This window comes from Pongo pygmaeus, chromosome 6, assembly GCF_028885625.2.
Source record: "Pongo pygmaeus isolate AG05252 chromosome 6, NHGRI_mPonPyg2-v2.0_pri, whole genome shotgun sequence".
Classification (NCBI taxonomy): domain Eukaryota; kingdom Metazoa; phylum Chordata; class Mammalia; order Primates; family Hominidae; genus Pongo; species Pongo pygmaeus.
In genome coordinates, this window is record NC_072379.2 from 59099800 (window position 1) to 59127768 (window position 27969).

The window sequence follows — 27969 nt, forward strand, 5'->3', positions numbered from 1 at the left end:
GCATGGTAACAGACCAGTATGCAGACACAATGGGAGTTGCAGTAGAGAAAGAGTTTAATAATTGTAGGGCAGTCAAATGAGACAGAGGAACCTTCAAATCCTCCTCCCTCCAGGGTTTGGGGATGGAGCTTGTAAAGGGTCTGAACAGGTAGGGCTAAAATGTGGGGATTGCTGATTGGTCAAGAGGCAAGGGGTGAATTCCTGGGACAGGGAGATGAAGAAACCGCATTCCTGTGCAGAGTTGGTTGGTTCCTTGGTTGAGGTCTTTAGACTGGTTGGCTTCAGCCATTCTGCTGGAATTCAGGACCTGAAAAACACCATAAGCAATTCTTGGGTAAAAAGGTCCAGTGTCAGAGATTCTGTCTATAGCAACAATGGGGGAGCAGGCGGTCAGCATGCCGCATGACCCTTGGTTAGTTACCAGCTACAGGGAAGTGGGTTGAAGTACCCCAGTGCACCCTGGTCAATGCCTGAATATAATTCTGCCTAAAGCCTGGCTTGTAGTTCTCCATCAACTCTGTGAGGGTGGTTTCAAAAGGGATGTGGGAAAAGCATGGCTTAGATACCCAAAATGGGCCCACAGTTTTATAGAAGTCCAGTGTTCATCAATCTTGAAACATGGAATCTTTGAGATCATTTGAACAAAACTTGAAGAATTCTCCCCATCCCTTTCTCCCAAGTCTTCATCTATTTCCTATTCCAGACTTTAAAAAATGCATCATGGATTTATATATAGGTACATACAAATAGAGTAGTATTCTAAAACTGTAAATGGGAACATACTATACTTCTATTATCCTATGGTTAGTATTTTAAAGAGAAGTTTTTTAAAAAAACTCAGATGAATTTAAGATAGTATTGATTTTTGAGAAGCAATTGGTTTCTTCAGTCAAGTGTTTCCCCCTACTTCCTGGTAAGTATTATTCTGGGGAGTGAAGTAAGAATTATTACTTAATCATTTTTCTAGCCTATGGAGTAACAGATGGAAAGTTTTCCTCAGATTTCATTTTGATACTTATTAGACCCACTGTGTAATGGCTCCTGCGTACATTATCCTTATTAGAAAGAATACAATTGTATTTAAGTGCTATATGACTTCTTTTAAAAATCGAAAGTAAGTAATGCTTAAACTGTTATGTTTATCATCCTGAAACCAATGTGAAGAACCACTTTAATATTTATGTAGTTATCACTTTATAGTATAGGTAGTAGTTTATAAAGCACTTTGGCATGCCTCAGCCTATTTGGTGCTTCTTTTTGTTTGCTTTAATTTTAATTTTTGTGGGTATATAATAGGTGTATATACTTAAAGGGCAGATGAAATGTTTTGATACTGGCATGCAGTGCGTAATAATCACATCATGTAAAATGGGGTTGGTGCTTCTTTTTGAAGCTGTCAAACTGTACATCTTTTTTTTTTTTTTTTTTTTTTTTTTTTTTTTTGAGACGGAGCCTCACTCTGTCACCCAGGCTGGAGTGTGTGGTGCGATCTTGTCTCACTGCAACCTCTGCCTCCTGGGGTCAAGCAGTTCTCCCTGCCTCAGCCTCCCGAGTAGCTGAGATTACAGGCGCCTGCCACTACACCCGGCTAATTTTTGTATTTTTAGTAGAGACAGGGTTTCACCATGTTGGCCAGTTTGGTCTTGAACTCCTGACCTTAGGTGTTCTGCCCTCCTTAGCCTCCCAAAGTGCTGGAAATACAGGCGTGAGCCACCACGCCCGGCCTTAAAGTGTACATCTTTATCAGAGCCCACATCATGCTATATTTATAGGCTATGATTCTCTTCCTCTTGAGTTTAAGCGTTTTTAGTGCAGGGAGTAAGTTTTTTTCCCCAATTTTTGAAATTAAATATTGAATATATGTACAAGATATTTATAAAATATATGCGCGGTATAAAGTGTAAGTATACATTGAACTAATACGTACCCGCTACTCAGTTTAAGAACTAGAGCCTTGCTATTTATTAGCTTTGAAGTTCTTGTTTCCCCGATCCTATTTTCTTTTCTCTCTGATGAGAGGTAACCAGCATCCTGAATTTCATGTCTCATTCCCATGCTTTTTTTTTTTAAGTTTAACTCCATATGTGTTTATTTCTAAACAGTAGTTTATTTTCCACCTTTGGAATGTTATAGAAATGTTCCATAATGAGCATATTCTGTGACTTGCTTTTTCACTTTACACTGTATTTCTGAGTTTCATCCCTGGTGTTACTAGAGCCACTGGCTTACTTGGTACCTGTGTGAGAATTAGAAAGGGCACCTCTCTATACCAAAATAGCCCTTCAGATGAGCAGAACGAACCTTTGTATAAAGAAAAAGGTATGCCTTTCTGTGGACACATGTAGCCTTATGTCAGGGTTTGCGGTTTGACACATTGAATGTAGATTAAATGTCAGCCCCTGCTCACCCATTTGGCTAGATGCCCATGTGCAGTACATAAAATGTATTGCCATTATATGGTTGTTACGTGCAGTTCATTTTAACTGCTCTGTGATATTGTTCTATATAAATACATCACTATTCTTTCTATTGTGATGTACATTTGGATTATTTCCAAGTTAAAAAAAATATTCGCATTCTTACACACCATGGAAAGATGTCTTTTTAGTCTGTGTTTTTCCAGTGTAATGCTTAGAACATGGTTGGTCTTCAGTAAATGTTTAAAAACTTGGGTTGACTTCAACTGGAAAAACAACCATGTGAAATAGACAGGATAAGCAGTGATATTCCCATTTTACCAAGGGTGGAAGTAACACCAAAAGATATTAGATAACTTACCTCAAGACCATACTGTTGATCAGTGGCAGAATTGAAGGACTGATATGATGGTTCTTTAATGCATATTCTACTGTATTAGGAAATAATATTTTCTAAAGAGTTCTCATATATTTCAAGAGGGAACTAAAGATTGCTAAATGGAAGAATTAGTGACCTTAGGGCTAAGCAGCAGATGAACATTCCAACTAGACCCAATCTAAAGTGCTTACCTACAGAATTGTGAACAAGTAAGGCCACTAAATTTGGGGGTGGGTGTTATGTAGCAGTAAATAACTGATGCAGCCAATAAAGTTGATATTTCCATAATTATGTAGAAGTATTTAATGTTGCTTGTATTATCAGTGTGCTACCTGTGCTTTTTTAGTACAAGTGTTATAAACTCTGAAGGAGAATTATTGTAATGCGGTTTTGATATGAAGGCCAGCTTTAACATTACTGTAGCCTTGGAATATGTTTTGAAGTCAGGTAATGTGGCATCTCTATCCTTGTTCTTGTTGCTGAGGATTGATTTGAATAATCGGGCTCTTTTCTGGTCCATACGAATTTTAGGATTTTTTTTTTTCTGATATTGTGAAAAATAACTTGGTAATTTGGTAGAGATTGCATTGAATATTTAGATTGCTGTGGGCAGTATGGTCATTTTAACTATATTAATTTGGCCAGGCACGCGGTGGCTTATGCTTGTAATCCCAGCACTTTGGGAAGCCAAGGCAGGTGGATCACCTGAGCTCAGGCATTTGACACCAACCTGGGCAACAGTGTGAAACCTGTCTCTACTAAAAATACAAAAATTTGGCTGGCCACGGTGGCGTGCACCTGTGGTCCTAGCTACTTGGTAGGCTGTGGCGGGAGAATCACTTGAGCTCGGGAGGCAGAGGTTGCAGTGAACTGAGATCCGCACCATTGCATTCCAGCCTGGGTGACAGAATGAGACCTTGTCTCTAAAAACAATGTTAATTCTTGTGGTCTATGAGCATGTCATGTTTTTCCATTTAGTTATGTCATCTTCAATTTCTTTCATCAGTGTTTTGTAGTTTTTCTTGTAGAGATCTTTCACCTTGTTAAATTTATTCTTAGATACTTTATTTTATTTTTCATAGCTATTATAAGTGGGATTGCCTTCTTGATTTTCTTCTCGGCTAGATCACTCTTGGTTTATAGAAATGCTACTGATTTTTGTGTGTTGATTTTGTATCCTATAACTTTACTGAATTTATTTATCAAATCTAAGACTTCTGGGTTGAGTTTTAGGTTTTTCTAGGTGTAAGATCATATCATCAGCAAAAAGGGACAGTTTAACTTCCTTTATTCCAATTTTGATGACTTTTATTTCTTTCTCTTTCCTGACTGCTCTGGCTAGGACTTTCAGTACAATGTTAAATAGGAGTGGTGAAAGTGGGTATCTTTGTCTGGTTTCAGTTCTTAGAGAAAAGGCTTTCAACTTTCCCCCATTCCGTATGATGTTAGCTGTGGGTTTGTTGTATATGGCCTTTATTATTTTGAGGTATGTTCCTTCTATGCCTAGTTTGTTGAGGATTATTATGAAGGGATGTGGAATTTTATCAAATACACTTCCTGTGTCTATTGAGATGATCATATGGGTTTTGTCCTTCATTCTGTTGTTGTGATGTATCACATTTATTGATTTGCATAGAACCATCCTTACATCCCTGGTGTAAATCTCACTTGATCGTGGTGTATTATCTTTTTGATGTGCTACTGGATTCTGTTTGCTAGTATTTTGTTGAGAATTTTTGCACCTGTGTTCATCAGGGATATAGGCCTGTAGTTTTCTTTTTTTGTCGTGTCCTTGTCTGATTTTGGGACCAGGGTGATTCCAGCTTCATAGAATGAGTTAGGGAGAATTCTTCCCATTTCAGTTTTTGGGAATAGTTTCAGAAAGATTAGTATTAGTTCCTCTGTACATTTGGTAGAACTCAGCTGTCAGTTTGTCTGGTCCTGGACTTTTCCATGTTGAAAGATGTTTTATTATTCATTCCATCTTGCTACTCATAATGTCAGTTCAGGTTTTCTATTTCTTTCTGATTCAATCTTGGTAGCTTGTATGTTTCTAGAAATTTTTCATTTCCTGTAGGTTTTTCCGCTTTTTAAGCATATAGTAGTTCATAATAGTCTCTGATGATCTTTTGTATTTCTGTGGTATCAGTTGTAATGTGTCATTTTTCATTTGATTTTATTTGAGGCTTCTCTCTTCTTTTCCTGGTTAAACTAGCCAATGGTTTATCAATTTTATTTATCTTTTTGAAGAGCCAAATTTTTGTTTTGTTGATCCTTTGTATTTTTAAGTCTCTATTTCATCTAGCTCTGCTCTGATCTTTGTTATTTATTTTATCCTGTTTATTTTATGTTATGTTATAATCTTTGGGCATTTATTGCTATAAACTTCTCTCTTAGTACTGCTTTTGCTGTATCCCACAGGTTTTGGTATGTTGTGTTTCTGTTTTCATTTGTTCCAATAAATTTTTTTAATTTCCATGTTTTCTTATTTTTAACTTTTTTTTTTAAATAGGCTCTTGCCTTGTCATCGAGGCTGGAGTGCAGTGGTGCAATCACAGCTCACTGCAGCCTCAATCTCCTGGACATAAGGGGTCCTCCAGCCTCAGGCTCTCGAGTAGCTGGGACTACAGGTGTGTACCACCACACCTGTCTAATTTTTGTAGAGACGGATTCTCACCGTGTTGCCCAGTCTGGTCTTGAACTCCTGGGCTCAAGTGATCCTCCCACCTTGGTCTCCCAAAGTGCTGGGATTACAGCCATGAGTCATGGTGCCTAGCCTTTATTTTCATCTTAATTTCTTAGTCAACCCCAGTGGTCATTCAGGAGCATGTTCCCCCCCCACCCCACCCATGTATTTGTAGAATTCTTCTTTGTATTAATTTTAGTTATATTTTATTGTGGTGTGAAGAGATACTTAACAGGTTTTCAGTTTTTTGTTTGTTTGAGACCGAGTCTCGCTTTGTCACCCAGGCTGTAGTGCAGTGGTGCCATCCCGGCTCACTGCAACCTCCACATCCCAGGTTCAAGCGATTCTTCTGCCTGAGCCTCCTGAATAGCTGGGATTACAGGCTTGTGCCGCCACACCTGGCTCATTTTTGTATTTTTGGTAAAGATGGGGTTTCACCATGTTGGTCAGGCTGGTCTCAAACCGCTGACCTCAAGTGATCTGTCTGCCTTGGCCTCCCGAGGTGCTGGGATTACAGGTGTGAGCCACCGCGCCTGGCTGTTTTCAGTTTTTTAAAAGTTATTCAGACTTATTTTGTGGCCTAATGAAAGGTCTATTCTGGAGAATGTTCCATATACTGATGGAAAAAATATATATTCTGCAACTGTTGGATAAAATGTGCTGTAAATGTCTGTTAGGTCCATTTTGTCTAAACTCCAGTTTAAATTCAACGTTTATTTCTTGACTTCCTGTCTAGGTGATCTGTTTAACATTGAGAATTGGGTGTTGAAGCCCCCAACTATTATTGGATCTCTCTTTTAGATCTAGTAATATTTGTTTTATGAATCTGGGTGCTCGTGTTGGGTGCATATATATTTGGAATTGTTATATCATCTTGATGGATTGATTCCTTTTTCATTATTTAATGCCCTACAATTAATGATTGTCTTTTTTTATTGTTCTTTATTTAAAGTCTGTTTTATCTGATGTAAATATAACTCTTCTTGCTTGCTATTGGTTTCTGTTTGCATGGAATATCTTTTTCCATTCTTTTACTTTAGCTGTGTATGTGTCCTTATTAGTGAGGTGAGTTTCTTGTAAGCAGTTGGATTGTGTTTGTTTTTTAATCCATTCAACCATTATGTATCTTTTAAGTGGATAATTTAATCTGTTTAGTTACTCTCAAGGTTATTATTGATATGCAAGGCTTTGTCCCTGTCATATTGTTAATTATTTTCTGATGGTGTTATATATTTTGTTTGTTTCCCCTTTTCTCATTGTTAGTCATTATGGCATGTTGGATTTCTGTATTGATACCATTTGAGTCCTTTTTTCTTTATGTGATTGCTTTGCCAGTGAGTTTTATACTTTTATACTTTCGTGTGTTTTCATGATGGTAAATGTCTTTTTGCTTCCAGGTTTAGGACTCCCTTGATTATTTCTTGTAGGGCTGGGCTAGTGGTAATGAATTCCTTGAGCATTTGCTTCTCTGGGGAAGACTTTATTTCTTCTTCATTTGTGAACAGTAATTTTGTTGGATACAGTATTCTTGGCTGCCAGGTTTTTTTTTGTTTTGTTTTTTTGTTTTTTTGTTCTTTTTTTCCTGTCAGCACTTTGAATATATCATCCTATTCTCTTCCGGTCTATAAAGTTTCTGCCGATAAATCTTCTGTTAGTCTGATGGGGGTCCCTTTATAGGTGACCAGATGCTTTTGTCTTGCTGTTTAGCTTAGACTTTATTTATTTATTTATTAGAAACAAGGTCTCAGTCTGTTGCCTAGGCTGGAGTGCAGTGGTGTGATCAAAGTTCACTGCACCCTTGAACTCCTGGGTTCAAGCAATTCCCCCCCCAACCCCAACCTCCTGAGTAGCTGGGACCACAGGTACGCATCACAATGTCCAGCTAATTTAAAATTTTTGTAGCGATGGAATCTCAGTATATTGCCCAGGCTGATCTCAAACTCCTGGGCTCAAGTGCTCCTCCACCTTGGCTTCCTAAAGTGTTGGGATTACAGGAGTGAGCCACCATATCCCGCTGGATTCGAATTTAGACAGTCTGATTAAAATGTGTAGTGAAGAAGATCTTTTAGCATTATATCTTTCTGGGAATTGGTGAACCTCCTGTATCTGAATATTTAAATCTCTTGCTAGACTTAGGAAGTTTTCACCTATTCTTTCGTTAAATAGATTTTCTAATCTTTTCACTTTCTCTGTGGGTTTGGAGATACTGATAATTTGTATATTTGGTCACTGTATGTTGTCCCAAATGTCATGAATGCTTTACTCATTCTTTTTAATTCTTTATTTTTGTCTGACTGCATTATTTCAAAAAATCTGTCTTCAAGTTCTGAGCTTTTTATCTTCTCCTTGTGTAGTTTATTGTTGAAGCTTTCTAATGTATTTTATATTTCCTTCAATAAGTTCTTCAGTTCCAGAGTTTCTGCTTGTTGCTTCTTAAGGATATCTATCTCTTTGGTAAATTTCACATTCATATCTTAATTGTTATTCTGATTTGTTTGCATTGTGTTTTGGAATTAATCTGTTTTTCACTGAGCTTCTTTAAAATCAATATTTTGAATGTATTATCTGGAATTTTGAAGATTTTTAAAAATTAAAATATATTGTTGTAGAATTGTTGTATTCCTTTGGAGATGTCATATTTCCTTGCTTTTTCATGTTTCCTGTGTCCTCATGTTGATATCTGTGCATCTGGTGTAACAGTCTCTTCCTCCTGTTTTTGAATTTACTTTTTGTAGGGGAAGACCTTTTCTTAAAGGTGTATCTGTGGTTTCATGATTCAGCAGGGCTCTTTGGCTTTGATTATGGTTGCATTCAGTATTATAGTCACTGCATGGTTTCCTTGGCTGTAAATAGCTTTACTGGTATCTGTTATTTTCTTGGAGGGTTAGGGTGAAGTTATTAGTGGAAGCTGTGGTGAAGATGTGGTGTGGACTGGGAAGCGAGGTAGGCCAGTCTTCAGGCCCTAGTGGTGGCAGCAGTGGGCTGTGCATGTTTTATTCCCCAGGGCAATTGATACAGTTTGGATATTTGTCTCCCCAAGTCTCATGTTGATATGTAATCCCCAGTGTTGGAGGTAAAGCCTGGTGGGAGGTCATGGGGGCAGATTTCTTACGAAAGTTTAACACCATCCCCTTGGTGCTGTCCTTGCAATAATGAGTAACTACTCAGGAGACCTGGTTGTTTAAAAGTGTGTGGCACCTTCCCCCTTCTCTCTTGCCCCCACTCAGGCGATGTAATATGCCCACTCCCCCTTTGCCTTCCACCATGAGGAAAAGCTCCCTGAGGGTTATCCAAAAGCTGTGCAGATGCTGATGCCATGCTTCCTGACAACCTGCAGATCCAAAAGCCAATTAAACCTCTTTTATTTATAATACCCAGCCTCAGGTATTTCTTTATAGCAATGCAAGAACAGCCTCATACATGCTGGCACCTGTGTCAGTGGTTACCAGTGGACCAATTCTTGGGCCTTCACATGGCTTACTCCAATGCCAGTAGTGGCAGTGGGGGCTGGGTAGGTGAGCAGGTTCTCATGTCCCTGGCCAGCTGGAATGGTATGGGCAATGGCAATAGTGGTGGTTTGATTACCTTCTGGGTCCCTGTCTGTGTGGGCTGGTAATGGTGGTGGCTGCGATACTGGTGGTGGCTGCAATACACGGTCACCCCCAACAGCCCCAGACATGCTGCTACCAGGCTTTTCTGCTGTCTATAGCAGCAATGCTGCCATGCTATACAGATGGTGTATGGGCCCTGCCTTTGCATGTGAGCCTTAGCATGGAGGCCATGCTGCCAGTGGGGTTTCAGTCACCACTCTCTGTCCCGGATATGTAGCCCTCCAGCTTGCTTGGCCCAGCCTCTGGTGATGGCAGGAGCAAGTGTACAGAGCAAGGGGAAGGGTACCATGCTCTATGTGAGAGCTTGATCACAGAGGCTGCTCCACCAGTAGGAGAAGAGTTCACTCTTCCTTTGCAAAGCCAAGCACAGGGTTTGTGAATTGCTGGGCTTGGAGTCATTTCTCACAGCTCCAGACAGGGAGCTCTCAGACACGTAGAGTGTGCTTCAGTTTCCTTTGTCCCAGGTACTGCCTTTCAGTGCACTGCACCATTTTTTTCCTGGGGAGTAGTATGCCCTGTGGGTTAAAGTACTTTGGATCCAGCCAATGCTGTGCCACCACAGCCATTCAGGTCTTGGGGGATAGTGAATGACCCAGGATGAGTTTCCTGTCTGGTGCAGTGCCTGCCCTTGCAGGGTTTCCAGATCTCCACCTGCGCTAGTGTCAGGGTTCACGTAGGTAGAGGAGCTCTCTTGTGGTTCAGATCGCAACAGTCCATTGCAGAGACGTGGACTGCTGAAGCTCTTTTACTTACTGTTTTCCTGTAATAGGGAGTCCCTCGGGGCTCTTGGTTGATCTTGGTTAAGCTGGCTGCTTCCTTTCTTCTCTTTCTATGCCTCTGGTGTTTGCTGTGAATTCACCCTTGAACTCTAGTGTTCTCTTCTATTTGAGGTATTTTTATTCCTAATTTCGGCTCTTCTTTCTGGAGAGGGTGGCTCTCTGGTATCTGTCGTCAGCCATTTTCAACCAGGTAACTGAGTTTTGACCAAGTTGGTGAAAATTTAATGTAAGTTGTTATAGTGTTCTTAGGACTGCTGGGATCAAATGCAGTGTTGTGTCACTTAATGTTAAGCAATTGCGTCATTGTTCAAGCATCATAGAGTGTACTTACACAAACCTGAATCTGGGCTGTATTGCCATAGTCTATTGCTCCTAGGCTATAAACCTATACAACATGTTACTGTACTGAATACTGTAGGCAGTTGTAACACAATGGTAAGTATTTGTGTATCTAAACATATCTAAACCTAGAAAAGGTACAATATTAAATACAGTATAAAAGATAAAAAATGGCACACCTGTATAGGGCCACTTACCATAAATGGAGCTTGTGAATCTGGAAATTGCTCTGGATGAGTCAGTGAGTGAGTGGTGAGTGAATGTGAAGGCTCAGGACATTACTGTACACTGCTGTAGACTTGATAAACACTGTATACTTAGGGTACACTAAACTTATAAAAAATATTTTTCTTTCTTCAATAATAAATCAACTTCAGCTTACTGTAACATTTTTACTTTACAAACTTACATTTCTAAAAAACTTTCTGACTCTTGTAATAGTACTCAAAACAGCAACACATTATACAGCTGTACAAAAATATTTTTTCCTGATATTCTTATTTTATAAGCTTTTTTTCTATTAATTAAAAAAATTTTTTTTTTTTACCTTTTAACTCTTTTCTAAAAAAGGAAGACATGGGGGCTGGGTGCAGTGGCTCATGCCTGTAATTCCAGCACTTTGGGAGGCCAAGGCGAGCACATCACTTGAGCCCAGAAGTTCAAGACCAGCCTGGGAAACATGGCAAGACTCCTTCTCTGCAAAAAATAGAAAAATCAGTTGGATGTGGTGGCGTGCACCTGTAGTCCCATCTACTTAGGAGGCTGATGTGGGAGAGTCGATTGAGCCTGGAAGATTGAGGGTGCAGTGAGTCGTGATGGCACCACTGCACTACAGCCTAGGCGACAGAAAAACCCTATATTAAAAAACAAAAAAACAAAAAACAACGAAGGTATGATCACACACATTAGCCTGGGCCTTTCCTAAGCCTTCGCATTCACTCATTTGATATTACTGTGCTGTGTTTTGGATATATGTGCCCTCCAAACCTCATGTTGAAATTTGATCCCCAGTGTTGGAGGAGAGGCCTCATGGGAAGTATTTGGGCCATGGAGGTAGATCCCTTGTGAATAGATTAATGCTTATTCCTTGGAGGTGAGGAGTGAGTGAATTCTCAGTCTTAATTCCCACAATATCTGGTTGTTAAAATGAGTCTGGCCCCTTCCCCTTCTTTCTCTTGGTTCCTCTTTTGCCCTGTAATTGCTGCACGTGCTGGCTCCCCTTCACTTTCTGCCATGAGAGGAAGCAGCCTGAGGCCCTCAGAAAATGCATTGGTGCTAGTGCCATGCTGCTTGTGTAGCTTGCAGAACTGCGAGCCAAATAAACCTCTATTCTTTATAAATTATCCAGCCTTGGGTATTCCTTTATAGCAACACTAAATGGACTAAGACACACTGTCTTTCACTTCTACATCTTGTCTCACTGGAAAGGTCTTCAGGGGCAATTAACAGGCATGAGCCATAATGTCTTAAGATAACAATGCTTTCTTCTGGAATACCTCCTGAAGGACCTGCCTGGGGTTGTTTTATAGCTTACTTTTCTTTATCAATAGAAGGATTATACTCTATTTACTCTAAAAATATAGTAAATCCATAAACTAGTAGCGGAGTTGTTTTCATTAGCAAGTATTATGTGCTGTGCATAATTGTTGGGTGCTACACTTTTATTTGACTAGCAGTGCAGTAGGTTTGTTTATACCAGCATCACCACAAACATGAATAATGCATTGTGCTGTGACATTACTAGGTGACTGGAATTTTCAGCTCCGTGATGATCTCATGGGACCAGTGTTGTATATGCAGCCTGTCATTGACTGAAATGTCATTATGCAGAGCATGGCTGTAGTATGTCTAGCTGTTAAACTTCTCTTATGCTCCTAGACTTCAGTTTTATTATTAGAAAGGACCTTACTAATAATTTAATTTAACTCTGTTAACATTTTATAGATGGAAAAATCGAGGTTCAAAGAGGATAAGTGACTTGCCCAGGGTTCTCTAGGTTGTTAACAACTCTAGGACTACAATCAGTTTTCCAGTTAAATCTAATGTTCTTCCCACACTGTGTCACACCTTCCTCCGTTCAATCATTCCTTGGTGGCCTCCTGTCTTCTTCATAGCAGTCATAGTTATCAGAAGGGATTCTCATAACTCCATTTGTATCCATTTTATTTACCCCAGCAACTGCTCCCCTATCTCCTATGTTGCTAGCTGATAGGCACTGGCATGTAGTAAAAACAGGGAATCGCCATATTTCCTAGTCCTCAGAGGCTATTTTATAATCTTAACATTTTTGTTAGGATTAGAGGCTTAACATTTCTGTTTCAGATTCACACGAGAAGAATCATTGAGAAGCCACTATTCTTGAATCTGGAGAACTCAGAAGAGATCAGATCAGTCCTATTAGGTTAGGTCCATCCTGGAATGTTTGTTAACTAGCTCTAAGGGGCATTTGTTCTGTGGATGGATTGGGATGGAACCAGTTTTTGGGGTCTTTCCTGATTGAGATCCACCTGACTAGTGCTGTTTCATCAAATAAGCCTCCAGAGAAAGAGAAAGTAAAGTGATACCTTGACATATCTTTAACATGTTTTAGTTTAATGGGATAAGATCTGTTTTTAGGTATAAGGATTTGTGAATTGAACAGAATTATAGTTGAAAGCAAAGGGATGAGAGGATTTTTATATAGCAACAATGATAGTACGGAATCTATGCTATTGCAGGGACAACTGTGTTATGCTTATGTTTGTGCCTGTCTCTTCTACTAGACAGAAGAGGGCAGACACCATGTCTTATTTAATTTTATATCTCCAATGTATATCTCCCTGTAGACACTTAATAAAGTATGGTTGGTTGAATCAAGAATCTTTTCTTCTTTTAAAATTCAAGACTGATGTTAAAATATTTTGAGCCTTCTTGCAGTTATTCATCTTTCTGAAGCTGTCCTCCAGGTTACCTCCAGATTATTTACCTCTCTGTGAAGTGTAAGCTAACTACCTCTACATTTTGTTACCAGTCAGGTAGCAGGCATATACTATGTTTAAAATATTGTATTGTAATATTAGGTGCCATTGTGGCGAGTGTGATTATGATCAGTTTAGTGGGGATGAGATAAGAGAAATAGAGAAATACTCAGAACAACTTAAAGAGGAAGTTCTTACATTAAAAGTTTAGAATTTAGAAAAACATACTAATACTTGCAAATAGTTACAGAATGCAAAATATTGCAATACGGCAGTATTCCCAGTATTTAACAAGCAGAAATGGAACTCCTCATTACCAGTTTAATCTCTAACAGCATTCTAGGCACTGTAAAGAAACAGTCCTCATCCCATCTCGGTTGACTATTAATTATTATTTACACTTTTATCTCATAGTGAGCTTTCTGGATATTTAAAGAGAGAGTAACACTAGATTTAGACCGGGAGCAGTGACTTACGCCTGTAATCCCAGCACTTTGGGAGGCCAAGGTGGGCAAATCACTGGGGCCCAGGAGTTTGAGACCAGCCTCGCCAACATGGTGAAACCCTGTCTCTACCAAAAAATACGAAAATTAGCCAGGCATGGTGGCGTGTACCTGTAGTCCCAGCTACTCGGGAGGCTGAGATGGAAGAATCACTTGAACGTGGAAGGTGGAGGTTGCAGTGAGCTGAGATTGTGCCACTGCACTCCAGCCTGTGTGACAGAGTGAGACCTGTCTCAAAAAAAAAAAAAACCCACAACAACAACAAAAAACCCCACTAGATTTAATCTATACAGCTGATTCCAGGCCAACAGAAGGACTTTTAGTTCTGGAAATGGAAAGTTTCTGTTAAAGATCAACTGGAAATTTCTTAAGATGCTTCCCAGCAACAACCTAGGGGGAACCAGTGGAATTTGGAATTAGATTTGACAGTTCCTTAGTACGTATTCTTTAAATAAAGAAGAAAGGGAATTAGTTCATATAATTCTCCTACCACCTTTATTTTTTTGTTGTTGTGCTTTATATATATATATATATATATATATATATATATATGAGGCTCTTTCTACCATCCAAGGAAACTTCTTTCAATTTATTCTTTTATATATCTATATATATATATATATAGATATATAAAACAAAACGTAGAGGCAGTTAGCTTACACTTCACAGAGAGGTAAATAATCTGGAGATAACCTGGAGGACAGCTTCAGAAAGATAAATATATATAGATATATATATAAATATCTAGATAAATATATAGATAAATTATAATATATTTTTATATATTTATATATTATATATAAATATATATAATATATTTATATATTATATATATAAATATATATAATATATTTATATATTATATATATAAATATATATAATATATTTATATATTATATAATATATATAAATATATATAATATATTTATATATATATTTTTTGGAGATGGTCTCTGTCATCTAGGCTGGAGTAGAGTGATGCGATAATAGCTTACTGCATCCTTGAACTCCTGGGTTCAAGCAGTCTTCTGCCTCTGGAATATCTAGGACTACAGGCGTGCACCACCATGCCCAGCTAATTTTTTAATTTTTTTTTTAGTGATGGGGTCTGGCTGTGCTGCCCAGGCTGATCTCCAACTCTTAGGCTCAAGTGATCCTCCTGCCTTGGCCTCCCAAAGTGCTGGGATTACAGGTGTGAGCCCCTGTGTCTGGCTGAGCCTGGTACTTTTAGAAAGAGAATGTAACTGGCTGGGCGCGGTGGCTCATGCCTGTAATCCCAGCACTTTGGGAGGCCGAGGCAGCAGATCACCTAAGGTCAGGAGTCCCAGACCAGCCTGGCCAACATGGTGAAACCCTGTCTCTACTAAAAAATACAAAAATTATCCGGGCGTGGTGGCAGGCATCTTGATCCCAGCTACTTGGGAGGCAGCGGCAGGAGAATCATTTGAACCCGGGAGGCGGAGGCTGCAGTGAGCCGAGATCGAGCCCATTGCACTCAAGCCTGGGGGACAAGAGCAAGACTTTTCTCAAAAAAAAAGAAAAAAAAAGAGGAAAAGAAAAAGAGAATGTAACTTTAAAAATCATGGTCTGCATTTCTTTCTTCAGCAAAATATGTTGTACTTGAAATTATTTATATAGTCCTTATAAGATTATCTACTTGTTTCTGATTATACACTTCAATCTCATCTTCTGTATTATGCTGACAGCATCTTCACCACAAGGGACTTGCCTCATTTTCCAGTTCATACAAAGAAGGCACTAGGGATAAGGCTTTAAAGATACTCAAAGTCTTTTGCCTCTTGAAACTTACAGAGGAATAGAGAGAGTTAACATAAAAATAATTTCAGTGATAATTGCTATGAAGGAAAAAAAAAAAGGAAGAGTAACAGTTTGGGAGATAGAAAGTATTGAGAGTGCTCTTTTGGTTAGAGTGGATGGGATGCCCTTTCTGGGGAAGTGATATTTAAGCAGAAATTTGAATGAAAAGGTTTAGGGAAGAGTGTTTCTCTGAAAGGAGTTGCTCTGTAAGGGCTCTGAGGCATTGAACTAGCTTGGTGTGTTCATGGAACATTTATCTTTGTATCACCAGACTTAGCAGTTGTTTCACTCAGAGTTTGTTCAATTGAGTAACCTGTACCTGACTCCCCATGTGTCTAATACCATGCCTTTGTTTATCAGTTTGTTGTTTCCAAAGTAAAGCGAACTGGGCTTTATATAAATTAGCCCATGACACAGGTCTCATAAGTATGATGCCCTATTAACTTGTGCAAATCACATTTTTATGAAAGTTGTAATCCTTATTTAATGTCTCATGTTGTTTAGTCATGCCATTTTGGATACATACACGTGTATGTGTGTGGGTGTGTGTGTGCGTGCTCACACGCAGTGGGTCTGCTACCACAGTGTTGGTTCCAACTTGATCAGCTCTCGTCTATAATGAATGCTAGACATATAGCAAATTAAAACTAAATTAAAAACTATTGCTAGTGACTAATGACCAAATACTGTTCAATCTGCTCCCAGGGCATCATTATAGCTGTGCTTGAATAATTGAAGAATAAACTCACTGATTGCCTAGTACATCTGTAGATTTGCCCAGAGACCTTAAGTTGAAGTGACTCTGAAGTGGCGCTTGTAGTTAGCCCCAGGCACTGCATGTTGGCAAGCCTCATTGATTTGCTAAACTGTATTGTTCTAGGTAGGAGTTAACGTCAAAATTAAATAATTGAATTTGTGTGTATGTGTTTGTATAACAGTTCCATACCAGAAAACCAAATTTTATACTGTACTTGGCTGAGTTAAGTTTTAGTAATTTGTTTGAGGCATTCTTAGAATAAGCACGAAACCTATTAAGAAATTTCTCTTAGAGTGGTAGGCTTGCTTGGTAAATCTCAGTGAGTCTCATATAGACTTCATTATTGTTTTTAAAATCCACCATGCAGGCTTGGCCCTTACTGCTCACTGAACTGGATACCTACTGTTTTTCCACTAGATCTGTATCTAATTTATGGTAAAAGGGCCACAAAAAATTATTTCTATTTTGGCACCTAACACTATTATAGTTAAGGGTCTGTTGGCATTTCCATTAAAACGTTTTCTTAGAGAAGTTTATAACTTGGCAGTTTTACTTGGCTTTGGGCTGAAACATTGCTGTTTTTGTCCAAAAGCAAATTCTTCCATCAAATTTCATATAACTGAAATTGCCTTGGTTTATAACGTGTGGAGGGGGAAGGGCTATCAGAATAGGTCTTTTTTTGATACTCTCACAAGTGCTTTGATTATACAGTAGTCTTGTATGTGATTTTATTCTTACCTCAGTGAGAATTTATTTTTGTTACGCAAAATGAATAAGTTCTGGAGAGCTGTTGTATAACATAGTGCCTATAGTTAACAATACTGTGTTGAGTATTAAAAATTTGTTAAGAAGGTAGATATCAGGATAGGTGTTCTTACCATAAAGCAACCACCACCACCACAACATGTGGGGCATGAGGAAACTTTTGGAGGTGATGGAAATGTTTATTATCTTGAATGTGGTGGTGGTTTTATGGGTATTTGCATATGTCCAAACTCACCAAATTGTATACTTTAAATATGTGCAGTATATCAATTATACCTCAATAAGGCTGTTTAAGAAAATTTTTAAAAATGATTTGAAATATTTTGGTAAAATAATTCATCTCCATGGGTTCCTGTCTTTAAAGAGTTATAGTACTATTATGTATTTTAAAGTTACTTTTGGCCAGGCGTGGTGGCTCATGTCTGTAATCCCAGCACTTTGGGAGGCTGAGGTGGGCAGATCACCTGAGATCAGCAGTTCGAGACCAGCCTGGCCAACATGGTGAAACCCCATCTCTACTAAAAAAATATAAAAATTAGCTGGGCATAGTGGCGCGTGCCTCTAATCCCAGCTACTCAGGAGGCTGAGGCAGGAGAATCGCTTGAACTTGGGAGGCTGAGGTCGCAGTGAGCCAAGATTGCACACTGTACTCCAGCCTGTGCAACAGAGCAAGACTCTGTCTCAAAAAATAAATAAATAAAAAATTTTTTAAAAACTTACTTTTTAATTAGCAACTGCTGTTATTATAAAATTTAAAGTACTTAGTGCGTTGACTATTATATGAAAGGCTTGAATTACACTATCTTAAAAAAATTAAATAAAATAAGACTTTCCTTGGTCTGACTTGCTATTATTTAAAACTTTAGTAACTCTTATAATTAAAGTATACCTTACTTTGAGGGACAAATCCATTTCCTTAGAAATGAGTTAAGATTAATCAGTACTAGTATACAGAACTGGGTCAGTTATGTTAGCCATTTACATTTTCCCATAATTTTACTTATCACTCTGTATCCATAAAGTATCCTTTCTGTCTCTGGAGAGTATCTTTAGCCTGGGATTTTCTACAGTTTGTACAAGTAGTTCAGAAATGTTTGGTAAATAAATTCCAAGGGTTTCTTTGAAATTAGTCCTGAAGAAGAGGTGCCCATAAAAATCTCTTTTTACATTCTTTGGCATGCCTAAGACTGCTTTGCAATGGTTGTCAAAGACAAGAATTCGTATGTAAGGTGTTAAGTTCTTAACACATTCAAAGAAGACTGCTGACTCACTGCCCAAGATAACATGGTTGAGGCAGCTCCAGCAGTTTGTCGCCTAAGAAAATTACGGAAGAATGTGTTAGAGAAGGCGAGGTGATCACTTCTACAGTATTTTTTTTATTATTGCTCTCATTATTTATTGTTAGTAGTAATTACTATTATTGCCAACAACAAGCTACTTTATTTGTAAAAATTTACTTTGCAGTTTGCAATTCCTTTATCTCCAAACCTGAAGGCCAAATTTTAATTGCACTGTAATTTCCAATCAAGTAACCATGACACCAGCTGCTCTTGCCAGGCTCTATTCTGTGGTAGAGGGGGAACCTGTGTTCTCTTTACATGGTTATGCTGGAAAGTATATGGATAAGGCAGGGGTCCTGCCTGAAGTAATCCCAGGGTATTTTTAATGTCCTTTAATTGCCATTCAGGATGTAAGTCAGACAGACACAATTGGGTCTGGTCACAGTTTAGGACTACTGAGCCCTGTTTATATAAAGGTGAATTCAGCAAATAAATCTGAAGCTATTACTTACGTACAATTTATTTTTCTGTAACATCTATTGACTTCTAAGCAATGTGAAACTAGTTCCAGTATACTCTATGTATTATATGTCTTTATTTTGTTTTGTTTGCGATCCCTGGATAGCATTGGCAGTGAGGTGGGAGGAGGAGATGTAATTGAGAATTTGACAAGGGCCTTGCTACCATAATCAAACTGAAACCTTATCAGACTTATTTAAAGTTTTCAAGAAGTCCAATTTTCTTAAAGTTTGATAATGTTAACAGATGAGAAGTATATGACGTTAAGTTTTAAGTCTGTCTTTCTATATATTTGCCATAAAATTCTGTTTTGCATTGCTTGGGTGATGTAGTTGTGAACATTTTAAATTTACATGCAAATTTCATAGTAGTCATCTTTCCTTCAGGTCCAAGGAAAGTATGGCAGCAGATATGCCTTCTGTCTTTTGCCTTGGAGGGATTTTGACCTGACCTGAAGATAGAAGATTGTTGTTGTTTTGCATTTAGCTTAGGTTACCTACAGGGATAGGAAAGATGTGGATTTCTTTTAAAAGAGTACTAAGAATTTTAACATTAGTATCTGACATCTTTTTGCTTTGAGTTATTATTGACTGTTAGTTTTGGTTATCATAATTGTTTATCTACTACAGCCTCTAGGAGGACACTGTACCTAGGGAGATTTTAAAAAATCAAACTTAGTATGAGGCCAGAATACAAATAATTTGATCATTAATTACATTTCATTTCCCCTAATGCTTCTTATGTGTGAGAGTACTACTTGTTCTTAAGTGACCAACATTTTTAATGTACTATGTCCATATATTAAAAGAATAGAAACTAGTCTTGGCAGACACTGAAATAGTTAATTGGCTTTTCCAGCCAAGATAGGTTTATAAAACTTTGTGAAAATTAAGAAATGGGAGGAAAAGTATTTTTCTATGCACTAATGGCATATTTTGTTAACCCTTTACCTTAGGCTATAACTTTTTTTTTTGCAGCATTCTTTCATTAGATAAGCAGCTGGAGGAAGGAGGCTAGTTAGTTTACTGTAATTGTTAAATACCTACAAACATTCAGATAGTTAAAATAATTATTTTCATATAAAATCCTGGGTAGAGATGAGGTTTTTCTAAAAATAAATGATAATTTTGAGAAAGGAATAAGAGCAGCGACATAATTCTGACTTTGAGACCTGTAATCTTTAATAGCAAACTTTTTTTTTTTTTTTGAGACAAAGTCTTGCTCTGCTGCCCAGGCTGGAGTTCAGTGGTGTGATCTCAGCTCACGGCAACCTCCGTCTCCTGGGTTCAGATGATTCTCCTGCCTCTTCCTCCCATGTAGCTGGGATTATAGGCATGAGCTACCACGCCCGGCTAATTTTTTGTATTTTTACTAGAGACATGGTTTCACCGTGTTGGCCAGGCTGGCCTCGAACTCCTGACCTCAGGTGATCTGCCCACCTCGGTCTCCCAAAGTGTTGGGATTATAGGCGTGAGCCACGGTGCCCAGCCGCAAACTTTTAAAAACAGCATTTAGAAAGGTTTGATGACATCGTATAGTCTTTAATTGGACTGAACTTTTATATTCTTATTAGTACACATATAAAATCAACAGCTTTTCATGATTCGGCATTTACATCTTAAATCTTGCACTTTGCTCTGTTAGGAAATAGAGCAACACTGGATATTTGAAGCTAATAGGAGAAGTCTACATTTGATACAGAAAAGTTACCTTACACAATATTCAGGAGCTAGTGAACAAGGGTTGGGGGTGGGGGTGCCAGAAAGCAGAGCATGCAAGAATGAGAGAGAGAGAGATTACATTGTCCTCTTCCATTTTAGTTGGTAGTTTCTACTGAAAACTGTAAAGTTTAACTTTTTGGAATTGTAACTATCCCAAGTGGGAATGTAAACTATATTGAACAAAATTTATTTAGCCTGTTAAAAAGTCAACCTAAAACTATGGCTAATTAGTTTATATTATTACATCACTTTTAGTAGAGACTCAAAATCAGTGCAGAGTAAGAGGAGCTATTATCAGGTGAGCTGACTGCTACCCATATGGGGCTTTAAGATAATGATGAGTTTAAATTTCCTCTTAGAGCTAAGTGAGAATAAAACTGGAGGCAATAAATACTCTTGGCCAAAGCCATTAAATGAAAAAGCTGGGAATTCTCCAGCTCTTGACTTAAATTGTTTGTTTATCAGCTGGCGCCTAGTCTGGAGTCAAGAGCTGGAGATTTCTATCTGTGACAGAACTTTGAAACTCTTGCAGGACACTTTCATTTCAACTTAAGGTAACTTGAGTTTATAGCTTTGGCTTTAAAGATTACTAATGATTTACTCATTTCCTTACCATTTAACCAGAGTGGACTTTTTCCCAGGAAGGGATCTGTGTTTATTTAGGGCCTTTGTCTGCGGAGGGATTAAAAGGCAGCCCACCAGCATTGTGAACTTGATGGTAATAAAAGGTCACCAAAACACGCCATAAAAACATTCTTACCATGGAATTAATTATACAGTGTAATTTTACAAAGCAACTTGGTTACTCCATCTTACCCCCTCCCCCATATTTAAACATTTCAACTTTTAAAAAGTAAATCTTTGGTATAATTTTGGTTTATGAAAAAAATGTTTTATTTTATGATGTTTAAATGCTGAGGAAATTGTCATGTGCATATGTACAGTTTAATTGCTTAAAAATCTTAAAATTTTTGAAATAAAAATGATCATTTATTGTTAAACTGTGGGATGAATAACTTGTTTGGGAAGAGGTTAGAGTAGTCAGAAGGGTTGGTTAGTATTTCATAGAACAGCTCAGTTTCTAAAAACCTAAGTCCAGCTAAGAATTTATCTGTGCCACCAGGTGGCATTGCATCCAAACCTGCTAATGATAAAAGGATTATAAAATATATTATTTTTTGTTTAAGATATAAAGGTTTTACTTTTGAAGTTGACTGAAAACTACATCTGATATCAAGGTTAAGTATCTCCAAAGAATTGAAAAGATTTCTAAACTCTGTAAATATTTGTTTTTAGGTTGTTGATATTAAAACGAAAGTAAATGAAAATGAAACATTTGGAGGGGATTGCTATTTTTCATTTAGTAAAATAAGCATTTAACATTTGGCTTTTTTTTTTTTTTTTTTTTGGTTGTCTAAACACTGGAGAGGGGAATCCAGCCTATAAAAATTCTCACAAATATTTCAAATCCCCGCCCCCCACCATGTGGCAAGATTCCACCCCCCTCCCTGGGTCTTGTAAAAAAAAAAAAAAAAAAAGCGTCAGCAGGTTTTACTGTATGGGAATTTTTAAAAAGAGAGAGAGACCTCTGAAAGGTGCAAGTTGGTCCTTTTCACAAGCCTAACTATGAGATTCATTAGGCAGTTCGTGTTCATGTCTTAAAAGCTGTTTTTGGGAAAGTAAATTCTTGAGTTTCCTGTACTGGTTTTCAGGGAGTCTTTATAGTCTTTTGAATCAGCTCATTTTAAAACAGTGATAATGTAAAAAGCACAATAAAAAAAGGCTCATTATAAATTTTATAAAAGTGTGATTTTTTTCATTAAAAAACGTATTCATGTTCTATTTTTATGAACCCATAAATATAAGTTAATAAACTGTAGCAGAAACAATTAAATTACTTAATACAACTATCCAGGTGCTAGGATATGTTGTCAGAATAAAGCTCAGTGTATATTCTATTGATTTTTATTCTTTTAAAAAATGTATTCACCATGCAGAGTGATGTTTAATGCTTAGCTTTGATCATTTAGCAAAAAGCTTAGTGCTACTCATTTTATACTCTTGCCTCTTCTCTGAGGCTTCTTAATGTGCACAACCTGTTTTAAGAAATGTATATGTTTTCAAAGTAAATGTTTGACCTCCCACCTTGATGTTCCCACTTAAAAGCAAAACCCTCCCCTCCCTTACATTTTGAATAACTTGATGAGAATGTGTCTTGTACTAAAACTAAATATATGCACCCTTCAGTATTACCAAAAGAGACCTTTTGGTTTTAAAAATTAGGAAATTTCACTTTTGAAAGTAGTCTAGACAAAGGTACTCATGACATTTGACCCTGAAATTTTTACTTTTAAACTTGATACAACAGTCTGCTTCTTAGCTTTGTTGTATGCTAATATTTCTACTTATTTAACATCAAAAAGCTGTAGAGGTTTCTCTTTATAGATTATGCCTGTGTTCTGGAATTGCCTCCTGCTGTCCATGAATTGCTTCTTGGCTTGTTGTGTTAGAATTTCTCACCAGGGTCTTTTGTGAGCTATGTAGCCAACATTAAAAAAAAAAAAAAAAAATCAAATTTGATAGAGTAAACTGAACTAGTAAAAATTATACTTACTATTCATAATTATAATTGAGGTTTCTTGGCTCAGCATATCAATTTTATGCAGTAAGAGTAAGCACATACAAGTCTCATGTAATGATATGCATACATATAACTGCCTACAATGACTGTATTTTTCTAGTTATTTCTATAATATTAAAATGATGATTTTTTTTGCTGAAATTCCAGAAATCTAAAAACATTGAAAAATAATAATGAGAAAAACAATTCTTACTTGTTAGGGTATATGTTATTTAGTAATGAAGCATTTAGATTTTGGATTCTCTCATTTCAGTTGGAAATAGTATTGGTGTAAGTGAGTGTTGCCATGGGAACCTCCACATAGATATAAAAGGCAATACTGTCTAAGTGGAGGAGGAGGGGCGAAGTACTGAAATACCACTGGCCTAAATGATCTATTTTATGTATGTGTTGGTGTGGGGGTGAGAGCTAGGATGAAAAGGGGAGAGAAAGTACTACAGAAAGTAAATGTTACCAATCAAAGCAATTTACTCATACTTTTGGATTCTTTTAGATGGAAGTGTTTTAAAGCTTGAAATGTGATTCTTAATTATTGGTATCATTTGCACACACGGGAGTCTTTGCATACCTTATTTTTAACGTACAGTGGAATATATTTAACTTACTTGGTTTTAGATAAAATTTAATTTAGTGAAATTTGAGAGTTAGGATTTCAGTCTTTGAAATGGCTTTAATTATACATGTTATTAAAGATGTTATCATATTTAATTCTTTTTAAATATCTGAAATTTAGAAAAACTGACTAGGACACAGTTAATGTGGCTTTCAACGAAAAGCTGGCATTTTGGCTTTATAGTATTTTTAATACTAGATTTTTAGTAATTTTCTATAAATATATAGGCAAGGAAACAATGACTTACTGTATCTGCATGTGTAATATTTTATGGTTAAAAAAATAAAGAATGAAAACAACAAAACCTAACATAAAATCTTTTTATATCCCTTAGGAGCACATAAAGATTATAGAGATAGAGATGATTAGAGAACAACCAATTTAAGTGCATGCAAAGTAACATTTTTGTTTTTTGTATGTGTAGGTTACAAAAAAACAATGAAATTGTGCCCAACCTGAGTTAGCCTGGTAAAATGCAGCATCATCATCATTGCAGTTTTAACACTATGGATTCTGGTTGTCAGATACAAGTATTAAAAAAAAGAAGAGATATTAACTGACAAAAACTGTTTAAACTTACCTTTTTAGTCAATCCAGAGAAAAAGCTGCCAAGGTAATAAAACATCCAGAAGTTTTTAAGTTAAAACGAGTAATTTAAATTAAAAGGGGTGAGGGGGCATGAGCAAGCAAGGGAGAAGAAAAAGGGGTGAAAACGACAGACACTTTGCTTCCCGGGCCTGGCTGTATCTGATGTAAATTAACCAGCAGTGGGGAGTGTATTGTTTCCAACTCCACATAAACAATGCTGGGTATCTCTTTGGGAATGGGTGGGTGCTGGGATGGATGGAGGTTGTTGAGAAGGGAACTGGTAAGCAGAGTTTATAATCTATTAGTGGATTTTTTTGGCATGCGAAACATAGTAGGAAAGAGTAAAGAATGAGAAAGTATGTTTGCACGTAAAATTGATCAAGTGAAACCTTAAAATGATGTGAAATAATTCATAATTGTTAGAGAATGCTTATTTGTCAGTAATCTTCAGGTTTAAAAAAAATTTTTTTTTAAAGACTGACGCCTTGTAATGTAAAACGTTCAGCAATGAAGATACCCAGGTTTAAGTGTACTTTTGGCATAGTATATCAGCTTAGCTCTAAACATGGCTTCTAAAAACTAAAAGACTAAGGAAACTTGTATTTCTTTGAAAAATAGGTAACAAGAGGGATAAGTCAAGTTTATTTTTAAAAATAAGAGAATGAAAGTAAAGAGCTACAACATCCATGTTGTTTTTCTGTTTCAGTTTTTGCCTGCTGCTTTTTCTTCCCCGCACTCTTTCTTGGAATAAAATCTGATAGTCTTAACAGAGTGGAAAGTGTGAAAATGCACACAGCCTTATCAATAAGTGGATTCAAAACATCTCTAATCACCTTAAAGTTTTATAGTGCAGAATTTTCTAGAAGTCAACTCATTTATTAAGTACTTTTTTGTGTGTCAGGTTATCACACTGGGTTGTTTCTGTATTTTAAAACATTTCATCCTTATAGCATCCCCATGAAATGCAGATTATCCTCATTTTTTTTTTTTTTTTTCAGTGAGGAAGTTGAGTCTCAGGAAGGCACAATAGGACAATATGCAATTTTAAGAATTAGCCTGGTTTAGCAAAAATAAGACAGTTTAGGTAGAGGATTTTCAATATTATGGCAGGAGACTAATACATTCAAGTTTGGAGTTTCTTTGGGTTGCTAGAATAACTAAAAGGCTTTGGTTTGTTTCATTTAAAAACAAAGTAGAGAAAAATACTTTTTCTTGTTCTATCGATATCACACCATTCAATGACCCCACTCCCACACAATACCCACAATCAAAATATAGAAAGAATTATTAGCTAACCAAAAAAAGTTCACATAGGTAATGTAAAGTAATTTTATTTTTGGTTTTAAGTGCTTTAATCTAGTTAACTAAAGGAACAAAAAGGGCAAACATGTATAAACAAGTGAAAACCAGAACTTTTAACCTTCTAACATAATTTCCTTCATAGGTCTTTTAGCAATTGGATTATTAAAAAGAGTCAGAATACCTTATTTAGTCATTAATCGTAATATGAGTACACAGGACAGCTTTACGTATTTTCCCCTTCACCTTATATTTTTAAATTTTTATTTTCCAACATTACCCAGTTAAATGCACTTTTATAACTTTTTAAATACCCAAAATTCACCTTTACAAAATATCAATGAGAATTTCAGTATTCAGCATTAATCACTGATAAGCTTTTTTTTTAGTACATTTATAGTATAGGTATTTAACGTTAATACATGATTAACAGTGTATCAAGCTTATTGCACAATCATAATAAAATACACCATTCAGTGCTAATTAGGCATTGCAATTATCATTTGGTGTTGTACTGAAGGAATTATATTGGTAACTGATGCTTTTCATCTTTTAGTATTTTTAATCCCTCTCAATATATATAATCTTTCAGTAGTTTCATCAAAAGAAATCTGTTCCAACAACTTTAAACAGAGGACCTTCAAGAGTGTGAGGTGTGTGTGTTTTAATAGTTTTATCTTTAAGAGAACTCAGTGAAAGATACTTTCTAGATTATGTTAAAAAGATCCAGTCAACCAGCCCATACTCATCATGACTTAACTTTTACAGTTTTATACATAGGTTTCATTGAAGGCTGTAACAAAATCTGATGTTTATAACATTTTCCTTTGCCAGTGTTTGTCTGAATTTTGCAAAGATCAAGTATCCAAAGTACGAAATGCTAGCGTATTTTTGGAAAACAATCCAAAACCCACTTACCCAATAGATTTTACATATTCTAAGAATGAGAATTCAATAGTCTGGTAAGTCTGGCTTCATAACTCATAGATTTCTTGCACCAAATAAGATTGTCAGCAGTTTGGAAAGAAGAGTAAAGAAGAGGCTCTTCTTACATTGGTGTGTTCAAAAGTAAAATATAAACCAGTATTTTTGTTACTATAGCTTAGAGCACTAAAGAAGAGCCATCTACCAGTTTCCAGATTGTTTTAGAAGTAGTGTATGAAGACCTTTTCATTTCAACTTGTTCTTACTCTAAAGATTCCTGGCTCGTTATATACTAACTTGTTTCTAGAAATGCTTACTAGATAGGTTGCTGTGAAAGGAAAGGTTTAGAAAAGGGTGAGTAGAGAAAATTACTTTTGAAAATATATTCTGACCCTCACTGTTACTGGGATAAAGTTCCAAGGGAGTAAGGATTATTGCTAGCCAGAAAATTGCCCAACTAGATAGTGATGAAAACTGGAGTTTAGCCAACTCTTATTTTTGTGTGATTTTACTCACTCTTTTCCTGTGGTTGGTTGGATTGGCAAAGACCTTTAGTGGGTTGTTTGATTATGGCAGGACCAAGGTCAAGTTTAGCTTTGCTTGACTTCAATGATGTTATCTTTTCAAACCAAAATGCCTTAAGATAATGAGATTCTTCATTGAAAAAAAAAAAAAGAACAATTCTTGATCTTTATGCATGTTTTAAGTGTTGTGTTTTTTGAAGATAGAGGCTGTAACTTTAAAAGGGTAGATTGTTATATTCTAAGAAGTATGCTAAGTGAACATATGACAGTGTTTTCATGAAGGAGAGATGATATGGGAAAACCATAGCAATGAAGGTGAAGAAAAATAAGGAATGTGAAAGAAGACCTATTCTGTTTTTGTTGTTTAAGGGAGAGAACTCCCTGACCCCGTCAAAACATTTTAGCATCTGAGAAATAAGAAATTACTTATCTCTGTTATTTCTTCCATATCCCGTAGTAACTTAAACTTTGATTTTTTTCCCATTGGCGACAAAAATGTGATATAGCATTCCTTTTACTTATGTCTGAATTTTGAATTTTTTATGTGATTATAAGACAATATATACAATTATAAAGGACCAACAAACATTTACTTACAATTTTCCATGCAAACCTTTTTTGAAGAAAAAAAACTTTCCTTAAAAAAAAAAATGAATGTTTTAAATAATTGGTATTTGGTTTTATTTGTATTATTTTACTTTCTCTTGTTCAGTTGTAATCAATTTTTCAAACTAATTAAAAATTGAAATACAAAGGATTTAAAACAAAGTTTGGGAAGGGAGATTGATCTAATTGGCTCTGCTATTTTTCTGCATTTTTTATAGAAATTCCTTTAAAAAATATTCTTTC

General features: G+C 36.6%; 1 protein-coding gene and 1 long non-coding RNA gene across 2 annotated transcripts in view; one reads left to right on the forward strand and one right to left on the reverse strand.

The window, feature by feature from the left end:
* The window catches only part of HIBADH (3-hydroxyisobutyrate dehydrogenase), a 143350-nt gene that overhangs the window by 35019 nt on the left and 80362 nt on the right, over positions 1 to 27969 (forward strand). The window lies entirely within an intron of this gene.
* Positions 37 to 27754, reverse strand: LOC134739854 (uncharacterized). Its single transcript, XR_010126907.1, has 3 exons — positions 24366 to 27754; positions 10759 to 10907; positions 37 to 307 (listed from the first exon to the last, which is right to left on the reverse strand). It is a non-coding gene; the product is annotated as an uncharacterized LOC134739854 (long non-coding RNA).